Source organism: Fukomys damarensis, unplaced genomic scaffold (assembly GCF_012274545.1).
Source record: "Fukomys damarensis isolate Sample0158 unplaced genomic scaffold, DMR_v1.0_HiC HiC_scaffold_36, whole genome shotgun sequence".
Taxonomy (NCBI): Eukaryota; Metazoa; Chordata; class Mammalia; order Rodentia; family Bathyergidae; genus Fukomys; species Fukomys damarensis.
The window spans coordinates 9,594,150-9,613,155 of record NW_022900948.1 but is presented as its reverse complement, the minus strand read 5'-3'; the positions used below and the strand labels follow the sequence as shown (position 1 = coordinate 9,613,155).

The 19,006-nt window shown below is 33.1% G+C and overlaps 1 pseudogene; it reads left to right on the top strand.

Moving 5' to 3' along the window:
* Positions 1–1,024: 1,024 nt before the first annotated feature.
* LOC104854416 overlaps positions 1,025–19,006 on the top strand; it is a 68,649-nt pseudogene continuing 50,667 nt past the window's right edge.

The window sequence follows — 19,006 nt, the reverse complement described above, 5'->3', positions numbered from 1 at the left end:
ATATAATATATATATATAAATGCCCCTGAGTGATGCAGACCAAGTCTTCCCAAAAGTGGGGGCAGTTTGGGGGGACTGAGAAATGTGAGTGAAAGTTGTATGGCCTAAAGAAAATCATAAGAGTTGTGTCTTGTCTTATGTTTTTATTAGGTTCTTCATTCCAATACGCACAATAGAGGAGGACAGCAAGTGTATGGAATATTCAATCAGAACAGAGAGGCTAGCCCCTGAGACAACCAGAAAGAAATCCCATTTTCCAGTCAGCACTATTTCTACCTGTGGATCAGTCACTGATATCCTTGAGGAGGACTTGGGATCTGGGCCATGTCAATCGGAGGCTGAAGATACCTCCAGGTCTTCTGTAGATATGCCAGGTCACCTGCAGGGGAGAGGACTCAAAGGAAGCGCTGACTTCCCCAGAGAGCAATCCATTTCTATCCACAGTTAGAAGGTGGCTTTTTAAGAGGCCTTGGATTAGGGGAAGCTTTTTCCCAGTGGCCCAAATTACTGCAGGGAAAACAATTGTTAGGTGAGTGTGAGGTGGACCCTTTTATAGTTTTTTTGGCTGGTTGTCAAACTAGGGTGTCCATGATTTGTTATTTGACTTTAGTCTGTTTTTCTTTTAGCATTACCTGTGCCCTATTCTGCTTGTTGAAAACTTCAGAGGTAGTATTTGTAAGCTCCTTCTGTGGTATTTGGTGTCTGTTTTCTAATTCTTGGAGCTTTTCACAGATGTCTTGATAAAACTGGGAGATAAAGAGGTGTAGAAGAATTAGATTTTTAAGAGAGTTAGGTTTGCTGCCTTTATAATTACTCATGGCTTCTGGAAAGTGGTTCATAAAAAGGGCTGGGTTTTGTCTGCGCCTGTGTGATGTCTCCGAGGTGTTCATAGTTGATCTGTTTAGTTTTATATTTTTCCATTCGTATCAAGAGGCAAGTGATCATATGATCCCAATCTGTCAAATTGATATGACCACTGGGGGTCTCGGGGTTCAGCCCTGGGGACCACTTGAGCTACGTCAGCATGCTTGTCACAGAGTTTGCAGTGGAGATCATTGGCATGGTTTTTGGCCTCCTACCAATTATGCTCACCTTTGTCATTCCTAACGTTAGACAAGAAGATAAAGTAAATATCTCCCCAAATGAGGTAGCACATTTGAGTGAGTAGGACAAATTCTTTTCTGAAATTATTAGGATTTTGTTAGAAGAACACCGTTCTTTGTTGGAAAGTTTCTAGATAAATAATTGGAAGGAAATCTGAATAGGAACAGACCCCACCATGCCTGCAATCTCATAGATTGGTAAAATAAGATGAAAAGAGATCTGGGAGGCATCAGGTGAGAAAAAAGACAGAGAGTGTGTGTGTGTGTGTGTGGGGAGAAGGGCAAGTCTGAGGAGGAGGCTGGGCCAGACAAAGCTGTCAGGCTGCTGGAGTGGGAAAAGAGGAGGCACACTTCTACGAGGGAGAGGCTGACTGTTGGTGGTGTTGTGGGTCTTGTTGAGGTTGTTGAGAAAATGAGAGGTGATAGTGGGTGATCATCAATAAAATCAGATTTGCCAAAACAGCAGTGCTGAGGATGGTAAAGTCATGATTTTGGGCTGGGCATGGGAGTAATAGTTTTGTGGGTAGAAGATTTTTGTTCAGTGAGAAGAATTTAGAAAGAGGAGGGAGATGAACCAAGGGGAGATTGCCTGAGGAAGATAAAGAATAGGGTATAGGGTACCTCTGACCATTTGCCAGTGGAAGAAAGTTATCAAGGTCTCAGAGAATTTGGAAATTGAAAGTACTCTCAGCTGGCCAGTATAACTCATTGAGGCTGAACTGGGGCTACAAAGAAGTGTCATAAAAGATCATTTTTTTTGGTTTAATTTCTTTTAGTCACAGTTTGGAAAGAATACAGAGGAGAGTATCTCCTGATGTTTTTGAGGGAGAATTGCTTATCATGTGTTTGGAGGGATTAAGAAAGTTGACTGGAGTTGGGAAACACATCACTGGGACATGGTGCTGTGATCAGCCTTCTGACCAGGGTCCATAGAGCCCCACAGCCAGACAAAAATCATCCTGCATGCTAAAAGGAAGCATTCCACCCAACCCCAGTCAGACTGCAGGAGGTCTCCCTTTTGTGGTGCTCTCCAATAGAGATCAAGGAGGAAGAAAAAAATGGGTTAGGAAGGAAATAGGGAGACATCAGTTTGGCTTTCTCTGGATACAAAGGGAAAGTGAACTAGGTCAGGATCATACACTCCCAGGAGCAGTGATAGATTAGTAGCCAGTGGTGGATGTCTGGTTTGAGATCCGGCAGGATGGTCCCTAGACTAGACTAGGAGGGATGTGGGAAAGGGAAGGGGAAGTTTGTTACCCTGTTGGCTGGTGGGGGGTTGAAAATTGTCTCTGAAGGTCCTAAGGTCTCACCAAATGTTAGCATTGATCAGAGATCCATGGTATCACTGCAGGGCTCACACAACAGGGGAACTGGTGAGGAACAGGAGACATAGGATCTGGGAATAAGCCTGGGGTGAGTTGCTTCTGCCTGTTGCTTCCTAGGCTGTAAAAGAGCCCCTGGTCTAGACTCCTGCTATTGGGTCTCAGCACAAGATGAGCAGGCAAGAAGGATGCAAACCTCAAAGTCAAAGCAGTTTACTGAGAAAGCTGCAAGGGACCTCTTCATATGCACAGAATTGAGAAGGTCTCTTACAGGACAAAAAAGGTTTTTGTATAGCATATTTTGTCAGGCTTTTAAGAGGTGATTTGGAGAAATGGCCGGCTCCATGACCTGCTGATGTGTTCCCTGGAGATGTCTTACGACCTCAAAAAATAAAACCTAGATTCTCTAAAATGGCAAGTGAGCTCTTTTTAACTGGTGCCATCCCTGTATGGGCTTTATTGGAAGGAGGCACAATTACTTTATAAAACATTTAAAGTATCTTGACTCATCAGTTAACATTTAAATACATAATGGAAATAGGACAACAAAGTAATCTTTGCTCTTCTACAAAATATTTCCTTTATAAAAAACGTAGTTTGAAATATTGTGCCAGGATGCCGATGACCTCATCAACACTCAGCTGTGTCCAGCAGCTTCAGCAAGAATTCCTGGCTTCCTTTTCACCTTACCAGCCTTGGATAAGAGTCATGAACCAATATTGAGACTGCAGGAAATGGACCTGGATGATCTAGACTGTCATCAAGGGAAGTCCCTCCTCTGGGTCTCTTGGTTTCTGTCCCCTCTGTGAACTTCCTTTGGTCAACAGGTCATCAAGTGAAATATTGTGCTAATGTTATTTGAGTTGTAAATTCTTCTAAATATTGGAGTTAAGTTTCTATATGTTGTTTAATGCTATGAACATATGCAATGATGATCCTTCAATCAATATTTATTAATGAAAGTAATTATATTTAGAATTTAAAACAATCTTTCCTTCTGGTTGGACAGAAAATATAGAAAATTCTGAAGCTATGTCTTTGAATTTGGTAAAATAGATAATAAGTCCATTTTAAAAACATGATTTATTAGCATGCTTCCATGCTATATTTTATATTATCACTTTGAAGAAGTTTATGGTAGTAATCTACTTATTTAGAAGATGTTTATTATAGTTTAAGACAGGATTAAATTTCACAATACCAACTGTGAATGTATGGATGTAATAACAAACATTTTTTTTTGAGAAGATAAAGAGGCTAGATTCAAAGCTTCAAAATTCTCTACTGTCTCAAACTATAGTAAAAGTTTTGGCTATGTCTATCAAGAATGTTTTTTGTTCCCCAGCAGGGGTTCTTGTAGATCAGACTACTAAGAAAGCAAGATCCTACATGCAGGTTTATTGAGGATGTTGATAGTTACTATAGCATGAAACAGTAGTCATTCAACAAGTTTAAGCACCTTAAAATAAGCATTTCTTTTTTTAAATTTTATTGGTACATTTAAGGTGTACAATATGACATTCATCATCATCCATCTTGGTTCTTATGTTTTTCCCATTCCCCTGCCCTCCCTTTCACCCCTCCCTTCCTCCTTATCTACAAAGACTTTGCTCCTGTTTTTTCATTTTCTCATATTAATTCCCTTCCCTTCTTTCTTTTCTCCTTCCCCTCCAAATTGCCCTTCCCCTTTGCACCTTTTCTTCCTATTTCACATTATCTATTTTAACTTTTAGTCCTTAATTTAGTCCAGAATTTCTTAAGAACTAAGCAAAATAATTTTTTTTCAGAAGAATTAGGAAAGATGGAATAAATAATAGTCTTCAACTCCTTAAATCTTTTCTCACTCGGGCTGGGGATTTAGCTCAGTGGTTCCATGGCCTGCCTTGCAAGCGCAAGGACCCGAGTTCAATCCCCGGTACCAAAAAAAAAAAAAAAAATCTTTTCTCACTCAAGTGAGAATTGACCGGATAAATTTACACACAGTTGACATCAAGTATATTTGGCTCTGCAGAGAAAATGATCCTGCGACTAGAAGGTCAGGCAAAACCCTGTGAATTCTTTCTGATTTGGCAGTGACTGGAAATAGAGGAATCTGACCTTATATTTTCTATGGTAAAGTTTCAAAAATCCCTATAGCAACCAAGATACTAAGTGAAGTTTTTATTGCTGATATGTGCTATGACTGTTCTCAATAATTTAAAAGACCATGTTTTATATGTTTTTCCTTATAAGTGAAAATAGTCCATTTTCCTTCATCCAAATTGATTTCTATTTCTTTAATGGAATTCTCTTATATTAGGCAGAACTTTAAGTTCATTAGCATGCTTAGCACAGTTTCTGTTTATGATTACTTACTAAGTCATAAGGTATATAAAAATAGAAATCAGAATTTTCTCTGTAGGACCTAATTCTTCCTTCACATGAATATGACACTACAAGATACACATGAGACTTCCTATGTCAGAGTTATGGAATACTGCAGATAATGTACTCATTGACTGTAACTTCTGGAATAAATTTCCTCAAGTATTCAACAATAGGAAGAACAAGTAGATGTTGAGATTTAAACTGAGCTAATGTTCCTACTCATTGAACAAACCATTAGATCATCATCTCAAAATATGTTTGTATGTAAGGAAGTAGCTTGGGTAGAAAATGGTTTTGTTCTACTGTGACCCAGGCCTTATAATGAAGCTATCTTACTGTATTTCTCCTTACTGTAAAAAAACATGAGTATTGTATTAAGTATTGTATTGTGTGGATGAATAATTGACAGTTAGATCCCAAGAATATTGAATCACTATTATCTCTTGAAACAAAGGTTCATGTTCCACCCCAAAGTCTACTGAATTACTATTAGCAAATGAGTAAAGGACCTATGATCTCATAATAAATATTAATAGATATCCAAAACTATGCTGCAAATAAAATACGCTGAGGCAAACAAAACTGGTGGAATGGTTGAATAACAAAATAAGGTATATGAATGGAGCACAGTACTATGATAGGACCACATATTTGAGTTACAGAGTATTAGTGAAAGTTTATGGTATGGAGCCATGCTGTGGAACACAAATCACAGGAATGAAACAATGGCAGTATTGAACAGCTGTAACAAACCATGTCCACAAAGGCGAAAATATATGACTATCTTGTTTTTTACAGAAAAATTTGCTATTCATATAGATGACTCAATAGTTTTTCATATATTAGCATTGTGGCCATTAATCTTGCTCAATTTCTAATCAATATTTGCTTTTTTCTGTGGTATTTTGTATTTTCTATGTGAATAATCAAGATGTGCAGAAATAATAAAATCTTTATTTATTTTGGAGGTTTCGACTTTTATATTTCATTTTTTATGTAATACTATACACCTCTCTAATTAAATATAAGTAGTGATAGAAATTGTTAAGTCTTATTTTAGAATTTAGTGGAAGATTATTCAGTATTATCTAGAAATATGAAGTTAGATGGTTTTCTTTTCATGATAGCTCTTATTAAAGTATGAATTCCTTTCTATTCCTGTTTAACTGAAAATTTAAAATATAAAACAATTAGATAAATATTCAACAAACACTGATTTGTAAAATTATAATGGCTTATAATATATAACCTTTCTATGTAAAGTATTATCTAAATATTATATGTTTGTGGCACACACGTATATGTATATATAAATTTGTAAGAATGTATATGCAAAGGATATTTTTGGAAGGACACATAAGAGAATATATTAGTGTTTTTGTATCAAATGGGATAGGATGTCTTAGTGCAAAACTCATTTTTCACTGTTTACTCTTTTTTAAGTATAAATATTATATATATTTTTCCTGTAATGTTTCCATTAAAATGATATAATAAAATGCTATATTTAAAAAGTGCATACAATATTGTATATATTTCATAATCATGGATACAAATTAATTTTGATTTTTTTCTAAAGTATTCTGATGAACTCCTTGTGAGTGTTGTACAGGCTGTAAGTCATCTTGAAATAAAATATTGAAAAGAACCCTTCTCCAAATAGTCAGAATGTCATCTTGTCTAATCAGATTACAAGAAAAAAATTTTTTATTTCTGTATTTTCAAATGAAGTTAGATCATATTCGCTACTGACAATCAATTTATAATTTAAGAAACTACCAGATTACCATTATGCCTAATGCTAAAGACAATAGATGCTCCAATTTTACAGGTATTTTATGACTCATTTTCCAAGAAAGAGGAAGTATGGTAATTGCTCTATATTAATGATATATTTCAAAATGTTGGAGTTTGAAGCCATTGAATTTCAGGGTCTGATTAGATTTGGTTTGATTTGTCTGTTATTTATAATGATTGTTACAATGATGCATAGGTATCTACTATATTTTAGGAATAATTAGCATAGTTGTAGAGAATCTTCAAAAATGAAGGAATTTGAGTAATGCTTTCTTTATGGTACAGGTTGCTTTGTCATGAAGCAGCAAAATATCCCTATCCTTACTTCTAGCCCCTCCCTCAAACAAGTTTCCACTTTTTTAATAAAATGCACTACACAAGGGAGTGGTGATAGGCCCGGATGTGGACTCACTTATAATGTACACTGGGTCTTTATGTTGAAAGGATACACTAAGTTTTCCTTTCAATAAGGAGCTATCACTTCAAAGTTGTGCAATGTGATTTAAAGTACTTTAATAATGGATGTATTTCTCGTGTTTAAGAAGAAAAAAATATTACCCAAACTAGTCAATCTGTCAGAAGCTGAAAGTTGGCATTTTGCAGATATTCTCCTCTGCAGAATTTCCTGAATCTTAGGACGTGACACAGGACAGAATACACAGAAAGGCAGAAATATAAGGGCCATGAGAAACCTTTCAAAATGTTCTGATGAGTTCTCTATCTCTTCATTTTGCTTGAATTCTTAACATTATTTATTCTGTGGAAATGCAAATATCGTTCTACCACCTGTTCATGTCTGCTTTTCTTTAATCTGCTTTGCCTCTGGGTTATTACCACTGTGTTTCACTTGTAATAATCCAGACTTTTTGGAGAAAGTGACTCTATTGCCATGGCTGAAAAAGCCTTTTCCTCTCCTACTTGTCATGTTTTACTGTTACAAAACATATTTTGTTTGATCTTAATTATTGCTTGAGGCAAAAAAGGTGGACTCCTTTCCTTCTTTCACACCACTGCAGATCAAGGTACTCTGATGATGGGGAAACTGGAAAACTCCATAAAGCTGGAGTTGTTGTGTGAAAACTTTTCTCATTTTGCAACTGTTATTTTTTCATCATGGTTGATCATAGCTACCCCATACTGTGTAGCCACATGGCCACCAAATGATGCTTACAATTACAAGTAATAGCACAGCTTGGAGTCTTACCTGCTTGTAGAGTGAAGATATTTGAGGGAAAACTGAAAAGGAAAATTAAAAAAATTGACTTTATAACTCATTTAAAAATATTCCATGGAATTTTTATTCTTGTTTTTTATTTACTGTCACACTTTAATGATTGTTAAATAAATTTTAGAAGATATTCCATTAGTAAATGGGATCATATATGGAGAAAATTTTGGTGATCCACAGTAATTATCATTAGGTAGTTTATTAATTTTCCCATTGAAAAACAATTTTTAAGGCCGGGTATGGTGGGGCACACCTTTAATCCCAGCACTCAGGAGGCTGAGGCAGGAGGATCACTGTGAATTCAAGACCAGCCTGGCCTGCATAGTGAGTTCCATGTCAGTCTCAACTGCATAGTGAGACCCTATCTCAAAAAACAAACAAGCAAGCAAACAAAAAAAAAAGAAAGAAAAGAAAAAGAATTTTTATAAAAGGACTGGGGATGTAGATCAGTGGTAGAATGCTGTTCTACCATGAGCAGAGCCCTAGCTTCACTCCTCAGCACCAAAAATAAAACAAACAACCATGAAATAAAGCAAAAGCAAATATAAATATAAAGTGCCTTGGGTTATTCCATTTGAAAATGTGTTTTATATATATGTATATATCATGGATATATTTCTGTATTTACATTTTATGTATACACATGTATGGTTAATATTCATACTACATAACAACATATTTATCACTATTATGCAACCTTAGTTATATGAGAAAATGAAGAATAATTTTATATTTTCTCTGAATAAGAGAATGTTAATAATTTTATATATTTCTATTTTCTATTTATATATTTGTATTATATATTTCTACATTTCTTATAAGTGACATCTTAGAAGTTGTAAATGAATTACATTTAGAAAGAGTGTTTAAAATCTTAAGTATTATATAGAAAGAAAATAAAACACACTTGTGTTAAGATTAAATATGTACATGTATTCATGCAAATGCTGTTGTCATATATAGTAAACCTTAACAAGGATGGGGCTGGGTAGTTTGGTAATGAATTGTTTATTACTATTTAGTTTTTGGGTTTCTTCTATTTTCTGTTCAAGATATGTGTTATACAAAAAAGAAAAATATGTTTCTTAGAAAAAGATAAACGTAAAAATCACTGTGACAAAAATAGTCATGGATGATAACTCAAATTTCATTAATCAAAATATTTGTAAGATAATTACTTTGTACAAAATCAATTGAACTGTTAATTAATTTATTGAAAATAATCACACAGGTGAGATGTGATTTTTACCAAAAGATGGCTAGCAAATAAAGGAGACAAATTTCAATCTAGAGAAAATACATGTAAGAGTACAAAGTATTGTAATATTGTAATAAAAAGCATTACAGGTTTTCTACTCATTTTCTAATATGAATTTGTTCAGTATTTAAGATGACAAAAAGTACCAATGCTGCAAGTTATGTGAGGAGTCTATGAAATTTTTGAAAAGTACACAAAAATAAGAACATATAAATAAAAATTTATATTTATGAAAGAGTATATTTTATTTTATAATCTTTAGTCATTATAGTATTTTTTTGTTACTACTTGTTTATAGTACATAATGATTACTTTTGCCATGGGAAGTCAGTATATGTGCATAACACATCTTTTTTCTTTTTTTGACTCTTATCACTCCTGTCCCTCTCTACTTCTACCAACTCTTGATCTCCTTCCCATTTGCAAAAGTTCTATTTCCATCTTTTATTCAATTCTTTATTTTCATCACCTTTCCCTCTCCATCCCTTCTCTCTCACTCTCACGGTCCCCTTTCCATTTACAAAATTGGAAAAGAGCCTTTATTTTGCTCTTCATTTATGTTTCAGGTTTCTTATATAAGAAAATACATGTGATATTTAAGCTTGTGCATCTGAGTTACTTCATTTAATATTATGATTTCAATGTGCATTCATTTACCTATATATGCCAGAAGTTTATCTTTTTTATATCAGAGTAGCATCCAATTGTGTAAATACCATATTTTCTTCATCCATTCATTCCTTGAAGGGCATGCGGGTCTTTCCCAAAATTTATCTATTATAAATTGTGCTGCTATAAACAAAGGTATGCATGTATCATTATAATATGATGAAACATTTTTGAGAAGTTAGCTAGAAGGGAATTAGCTAGGTCAAATTGAATTCATAATTTTAGTTTTTTGAAGAATCTCTATACTGATTGTTCATAATGGTTGTACTAGTTTATATTACTACCAACAATAAAGAAATGTTCCCTTTCCCCCCAGCCTTTCCACCATTTATTATTATTTGATTTCATGATGATAACCATTTTTTTCTTGAGTAAGAGGGTATTTCCTTGTAGTTTTAATTTTCATTTCTCTAATGGCCAGCAATGTTGAACATTTTTTTCATGTATTTATTGGCCACTTGTACTTCCTCTTCTGAGGAGTGTCTATTCATTTCAAATTCCATTGTTTGATTGAGTCTTTTATTTGAGGATCTATTATTTTGAGTTTCTTATGTATTCTGGATGGTAGCCCTCTCTAAAGAATAGCTAGCAAATTTATTTCCTATTCTGTAGGTTTTCTTTGCAGTTTGTTAATTGTTTCCTCTGTGGTGCAGAATCTTTTTAATTTGATGTGACCCAATTTGTTGATTCTATAGATTATTTTTTTGTGTGCCATTGGGTTTCTGTTTAGAAAGCCCTTCACTACACCAGTGTCTTCAAGAATTTCAACTATTTCATCTTTCAGCAGTTAAGTATTTTCATTTTAACATTTAGTTCTTTGGCCTATTTTGGTTTTAGTTTAGTATAGATGTGTGTGACTAGATATCCAATTTTTCCAGCAGCATTTATAAAAGAGGCTATCTCTCTTGCAGTGTATATTTTGGCCCCTTTGTCAAATAATAAATAGTTGAATGTGTCTGGGTTTGTTTCTGTTCTGTTCTCCTGAGCTGCACATCTGTGTGTGTGCATGTGTGTGTGTGTGTGTGTGTGTGTGTGTGTTTGTGTGTGTTCTAGTACCATGCTATTTTTATCACTGTACTTTGTTTATAGAACTTCAAATCTGTAATTTTTATGCCTTTGGTTTTACTTGTGATAACCAGGATTGTTATTATTCTGGGTCTCTTCTAGTTCCATATGAATTTTAAGATTGTTTCATCTAGATCTGTGATGGTTGTTGTTGGTATTTTTATTAGAATTGCAGTAGATCTATCCATTAGTTTTGGAAGTATAGCTATTTTGACTTAGTGAGTTCTGCTTATCAAGGAACATATGATATTATCAATTTTTAATATTCTCTTCAATCTCTTTTTTTCCCAGAGTGGTATAATTTCCACTCTAGAGGCCTTTCTTTTCTTTGGTTAGGTTAATTCTTAAGTATTTACTTTTTCTTTATGTTATTCTGAAAGGTATTATTTTCTAGCTTCTTTCTCATTGAGTTCATTATCAGTGTATAGAAATGCTACTGATTTTTGTGTGTTGCTTTTGTATCTGGCTACATTGCTAAATTTGGTTATTAATTCCAGTAGTCTTTGAGTAAAATTTTGGGGTCTTGTAAGTATAGAACCATGTCATCTGAAAATAATAATAACGACTTCTTTTGTTTCTTTACGTATCCCTTTTATTTCTTTATCTCTTTATGTCATGAGCCTCATTGCTCTACTCATGTTTCAGAAACTGTTGAACATGAGCAGTGATGGTCAACATCATTGTCTTTCCCGATTTTGAAGACAAAGCTTTCCAATTTTTCCCATTTGATATGATATTGCCAGTATTTCTATCATAAATGGCTTTTATCAGATTGAGATAAAATCCTTCTATACCTATTTTCTTCAGGGGTTATTTTTTAATCATGAATGAATGTTGGATTTTGTCAAACTTTTTTCTGCATCTATCCTATGATAAATGTTTAGATAGAAGTTTAGAGACAATATAGATTCATTAGTTTTCACTATATATATTCTCTCTACCTGAGGCTACATAATAATTATCAGTTTCAATGAAATTTTGGACATCCTGAATGAGGAAGATTTTTCTTTGCAGTTGAAGCCAGACTTACTGGCAAAGAAGTTTCCCCAATCCCTCAACATATCTGGGCCTGCCTAGCCTGACACTTCCCCTCAGTCATCTCAGGAATTTTCTTTGTTCTGAAATAGTTTTATTATTTCTACATCCCTGGCAAGATATATATAAGTTGTGGCTCTCTCCACTGAACTTGCTGTAATACCTGATAACCAATAAATTTGTTGGGCCCAGATGACTTGTACTCTTTGTAACCAATGAAAAGATATAAAATGTCTCTGAGCCCACCCTCTTCTGAGAGTGTATCTTGTCCTGCTGTACCTCAAGGTGGGGGATGGGGTAGGAGAGGAGGGTAGGGTCAATCTCTTGGGTGTGAACCCAGGCTGACCCACTGGTGCTGAAAATAAAGCCTGCTTTCACTTTGCCTCTGAGATCCAGGTGTGCTCTCCATCCTCCTGGACTGCCAAGAAGAGCTACAGCACAAAACTAAAACTTCCGCTTCAATCCCAACCAAGAGAAATCAAGACCCAACATAACATTAAAATATTGTTCCAACCTACAGATTTCCTAAATCTATTGTTTTTTTTTTTTAGTTCTAAACAGATCCACAAAACGACTTTGTGATGAATAGGTGCATTTTAAGTAAAAACTACAGTTGTTGCAATTAGCACTTGATATTAGTAATTTATGCCTCAATAATGACAATAAACAGATGAGAGAGACAGGATGGTTCTTACTGTTCCTTTGGATATGTATTTTTATAATTTTTAATATGAAAGTGAAAGATTTTGATCTCCACTAGCTCTATTGGACTACAAGTGTAGAAACTGACAATATTCTTTGACTTACCCAATTTCCTCTTTACAAGATATGTTCAGTAATGTTGGCTAATGTACAGATTTAAAAAGAATAATTTACTTAAAATACAAGTTTAAAAACATCTGCAGTCACTTCAGCAATGTAATGATTTTATGCATAAAGGAGAGAGACTGTTAAAACTAGTTAAATTTAAATATTCACATGGCATCATTTCTGCATAGAATGGCTCACACACCAGATTCTGTGTCACTAAGAAAATTTAAAACATTAAATGCAATTAAAAATGAACTACCTTCTGTTATAGTCAAATTGCCACCAGAATTAGCAGTCAAGCAATTTCAGCTATGCAGGTGTACATGTATAATAATGCTGCCTCAAAACCCTTTTCAGATATTTTCCAAGGTGAACATAAAGTATTACAGTTCTGTAGGTACGGAACAGACTATTTTCTTTTAAATTTTGATTTTTAAATGTCTTTTTAGTGGCATTATGTAGAAGAATATTGATATTTTCATAGTCTCCACAGTTTAACATATGCTATAATTTTCATTCTCTATAAAAATCCCTGCATTTTCCACAGATTTCCCTGACTAATAAGCATTGGTGAAAGCCTTAACTGGGATCTTTATTTTCTAAGGATACAATTTAATCATTTTCATGTGTAACATACGTAGTGTTTCTTATTCTTTGATTATACTTGATACATAGTGAATCATCAAGTATCTTAAGTTCCCTTGAAATCGTTTGGTCTTCCTTGAATTTGTTTATTTGTCTAAAGTCCCACCATTATTATGCAGAAATAAAGAGAACACAGTGATAAAGTAAATTTATTGAAGATCATCAAAATTTACTGTTCATTTTTATCCATTTCAATCAATAAATTTTCAGATATCTGTTAGACATATAACAGTCCTTTTCATTAATTTGTTATAATATATAGTTTTACATTTGTTTATAAGTATATTTAACATTAATATTTATTCATATTTTATGATTTTATGCATAATTGCTGCTTCAGCTTAGTTTTTAACACCAATAATTCACTGCTGTAAAACAAATATTTACAGAGTCAGTCATTCATTATTATAACTAGTTATTCTGACAGTACAGTTATGGAAACTGAAAATGAAATCTAATAGTTCAGTTGTGAAAAAGGTGATAATACAGGATTCACCAAAAATCCACAGAAAGAATAACTTATTGGTTAAAAAATAATTCAAGGGACAGGTATTTAACTCAGTGATTCTGCTGCCTGCCTCACAAGAACAAGGATCTGAGTTCGATCCCTGGTACCAAAAATAAATAAATAAATAAATAAATATTTAAAAAATAATAATTCAAGACATCAGCATATACATTATTATATCATGTTCTACTATTTTGAACTATATTGCTCATGTATATTTACATAATTATTCCTTTTTATGGTTCAAACATTTTTGCATATATATTTAGAAACTATGTTAAAATATTACTTTCTAACATTTAAAACTAGATTATAAAATTAATCCAATTTTTAAATATTTTTTTCAAAGGATTGTACTTCCTCATTTTATTGTCCATGCTATGTGTATAATGCATATATATATATATATATCTTGCATTAATTAACTACCATGTATTCTTCCTATAATAATTTACTGATTTGTTTTCTGCATTTGATTAAATTGATGTTATTCACATGTTCTATATTTCTTTCTGTATTTCATCTTTCAGTTCTTTTATTAAAACTGCTGTATATATTCTATAATAGTCTTAAACATTTAACATATTAGTAAACATTTTTGGTAAATGTTTAAAAGTAGTTAATAAATGTGTTTTACTAAATAAGAATATAGAAAAATGTAATCTCATGATCAGATCTTGAATTTGAGTTTAAACTCTTTATATCTCAATCCTCAAATTACCTAATTAAAAACTTGGAATTTTAACAGTATCTTGATATTTCAAACTTATTAATCAACACATTTAATTTTTACTGCAGTTTTTATTGTTTTTACCACACTTTATAAACTGTAATCTACCTTTGTAATTATTTCTGTTTCACATCCATCTATTGAAATTTTAAGGAATTACTTTAAAAATGATTATTATGTAATACCAATTCTGATTCTTGGCCTGTAAGGAAATGATAGTGCTTACTCCTGTGGACCTGGTCTACCATGAAATAATTATGCTTTTTTGAAATCTTTTATAGCATTATCACATTGTTCTCTAGTATCCTACATATTGGTATAAACTTTGTGGAAATCTCTTTGTAAATCTTTTTTTTTCTTTGTATTTTTGGTTCCTTCACTCCTTCTGTGCTACTTTTGAAATGTTTTATACATGTTAAATTCAAAAATTTCATTGTTTATTCTCTGAGTTATACCTTTGCATCATTAGATATTTAGTTACTATGTATTTATTTTTTCAGTGTTACTATTTAATTTTTCAGCTCTTGCTACACTTTTGATTTTCTATCTCCTATCTCATTGTTCAGCTTTCTGAGATGATTTCTCATGTCCATTCTTCTTACAGTTTTGAAATTGTTTTCACAAATACTCATCTGTAGAATCAGAAAAAATCCTGAAAGCATAGCATTTACTCAAAATTAATAAAATTTCATGCACCTTTAATTTTAATTTTATCTGCAATTTTGATGTAAGTAAAATAGCACATTAATTAACTTTAATTTCCTTCCATTTCCTTCCACCCTCCTATTTTGGTGCAATATTTTTCCCATTGGCCTTTGTATATTTGACTGTTCTATACTTCACATCCTATGTATTATATCATATTTTAGCACTATATTCTTCAACAAATTTCATATGAGACTTTGGAAATGGAAGATTGGATGTACAACATTTAGCACGTACCTCCATTCTCTGCTACCTCAATTCAATACACTTGTGCTCTACTTGACTCAGCTGTGCTCCAGAGATGTAAAGAAAGCCAGGCTGAACATGTTCCCCTTCAGCATGGATCAAAGCATTCAGTGTCCTCTTGGCATCTTTGCTATAAACTGAAATCAAGGGATCATCTCATTTACTTTTTCAAGGTTCATATTATTTATAGTTGTAGGGTTTGTGTAAGTTATGCCAACAGTGGAATAATATCACATTCACATAATGTAGAAATGAAACTTTTATAGAATTTCTGATTGAAAAATGACAAAATTCTCAGTATAAAAATAGCTGTTTACTGGACTAACATTCACAAAACAATGTTTAAAATCAATTTACATAATAAAGTACCACAGTGACTCTTGGTAAATATATTAACCATTGACACTAAAACTTAGATATTTAGACTTTTTTATATGCACACACACAAATACATATTCTCTAAACAATTCTAAGATTTCATGTAGTATCAAAAACTAAAACCTTAGCTATCTAATATGTGAAATTTATGTGCCATATTTACTTCTTAAAGTTAGTGTGCTTAGGTCTAAACTGTTGATGTTGATATCTCACACTGCTGCCAACCAAAAACAACAAAATGTTTGTAGCTCACACGGCAGTAGTCAGCTGTTAGTCCCTATGGCCAGATACTTGGGAATATCGACTTAAATAGAGGGAATATTTATTTTTGCTCATGGATTTGAAATTCATGGTTGGTATTCATTTTGCTGTGGACCTGAAGTGGAACAGAATCATGGCAGAAGTGTGTGGCAAGAGGAAAGTTGCTCAACTAATGGCAGCCAAGGAGCAAAGAGAGTGAAATGAAGAGACTAAGAGGCCAGTAACTGTGTATGGTCCACAAGATCATATTTCTATGACCCAATCCCTTCAACTAGGCTCTTCCTGTTTTCATTTCTCCCCAATAATACCATCAAATTAATCCACTGATTAAATTAGTCTTCATGATCCGATCACCATCTGATCTAAACTATGGATCTAAGGTATAGTATAGTGTAGTATAGATCTAAACTATAGTAAAACTACTGTAATATATAATATGTTATAGAATGTCTTTCTCAAACATTTCTATTAATTTTCTAAATATAGGAACAACAATATGTGAGAATATATGGCCTTTATGGTTGAAGGATTCAGTACTGGAATTCCATTTCTGCTAATTGCAATGTGTATTTTCTTCATTTTATTAGTTAAACTTTCTGAGCTCTATGAATCTCATTTATTTCATTTTTCTAGTGGATGTAGTTATTGATAGTTCAGATAGTTCTTGTTAATATAAAATAAATAAAAGGTGTGAAAATATCTGCTAAAGTGGATGAAAAAAGTTGCAGTGGCTAATTTTAGTTTTCATTTTTGTATTGTGACAAAAGTTTTTTTTGATAATTGTAATTAGGTAACATTACAAAAAATGATTTATTTATATTTTGATTTGACTTTAATTGCAATGGTCTAAAATATTTTATTTTTAAATGCACATCATTTTCTTTTAATATTGACACTATATTGTTGATAAACTTATTAAACATCTTTGAAAAATCATTGAGGACGACACTGAAGCCTCAGAGTTGAAAAAAAAAAGTAATACATTTTGTATACTCTAACACATTAGTAATCAGTAGGGAAAACAGCTGTGCTTATAGGATAGATGTTATATGCATATGTATTAATGCTAGCTCTGAGGCTATACCATGCCATTCAATAAAATCATTAGCACACTTATGGAGAATCTGAGGTACAAAATTTATGTAAATCTGATTCACTTGGTCAATGGTAGAGCTAGTATTTGAAATACAATTTGGAATCTAGATTACAATTTTGCCATTTGTGAGTGTGCTAAAATAATAATAGGTATTTAAAACACTAGAGTAGAAGGAGAGGCAGAAGGCACTAATGAAGAAAGGATACATTTGAATAGACTGATGATCAATATTTTAGATACTCAAGGCGTTTGTGTTCAGAATAAATTTAGATTAGGTGAAGTGAATGCTATAAATTAAGAAACGAGCTCTCTTTCCTTCTCAACATTAAAACTTGTAAGAACAATCTCCTCTTTATTCCATTAGCAAACAAAACAAACAAGAAATTCACATTCATATGCCATATTTACTCACTTCAATTTCTCATGGATGGTAACAAATATTGAGAACAGGTCAGATTTTCTATGTGTTGTAGAATTCAGGTATGCCAAGTTCCAATCAGTCACAATCAGGTATATTTCTTTTTAATTTGCTTTGTCAGAAAATGATGTACTTTTTAACTATTACAAAAAATTTGTGTAGACAGCCACAAAGAAAAAAAAAGGAATATTTCTTCCAACTGTTGTTTTTCAAGCACTGGAAGAGAAAAGTGTGTATAATAAATAACTTGGAAGAAAAGTGTCTTTCTGTGTCAAAGATAGAAATACAAGGTGCAAGGATAATTCTAGTGTATGGCACATTTATATCAATTTTTTTCTTTTTTTTTTTTTGGTATCAGGGATCGAACTCGGGTCCTTGCTCTTGCAAGGCAGGCCACTGAACGCTGAGTTAAATCCCCGGTACCGATATATCAAGTTCTTAAGGAGCAAGAAGTTTATTATGTCAAGGACATTGTGAATCAATGGTTTTAGGGGATTTAATAATAACCATGAAAAATCTGAACTATGATATATTGGCTGTGACATATATTGCAAAGTGTCATGTAGAACTTGCTGAATTGTAGCACTGAAGGCTACAATCCTTAGAGCAGAGAAAGTTCTTTAAATGTAGGTCATTGTGTTCTTTGTATAATCAGATGGAAAGCGCCAGAAACTATTTTGTGACACTCAAACAAGGAAAATGAAAACCATATTATTCACTCATTTTAGGATACAACCCATAATAGACACTGCATAAGTGACCTTATTATCTAAATGTCAGGTAACTAAAAGTAAACCTTCAAAGGTTTGGAAGTTCAGTTGTTTATAACAATATATTTAGTATAAAAAGTGATTTACTTAAAATAACATTTGGAGTTCTGTATAATATATTCTGGAAAGTAGTACAATTTGAACAGAAGTGGTGTCATGATATTGAGAATTTGTAGTAGTAGTAAAACTGGTAATAAAAATGTATATTCTTTATATTTCCATAAAAGACATTTAATATTTCCCTCAAATGCACATAGAAGAGAAGCACACAGACATATGTAGCAACTACATGTTCTTTTGCTAAAGTAGCAAGCATTCAATCCTGGCAAGGGGTTTGGAATCAGGGCTTTGGCAACAGCAGAGATCTCCGCTACAGGGCAGAGATTCTAATGGAGACTTCAGAGGTCTGACACAAGCAGAGAAAACATGGTAGGGATTTTCAGGGCCTCAAGCAAATCTGTGATTTTCCTATCAAAGTAGTTATTTTTAAAAATTCTGAACAGAGGGCCGGGGATTTAGCTCAGCGGTTCGGTGGCCTGCCTTGCAAGCGCAAGGACCCGAGTTCGAACCCCGGTACCCCAAAAAAAAAAAAAAA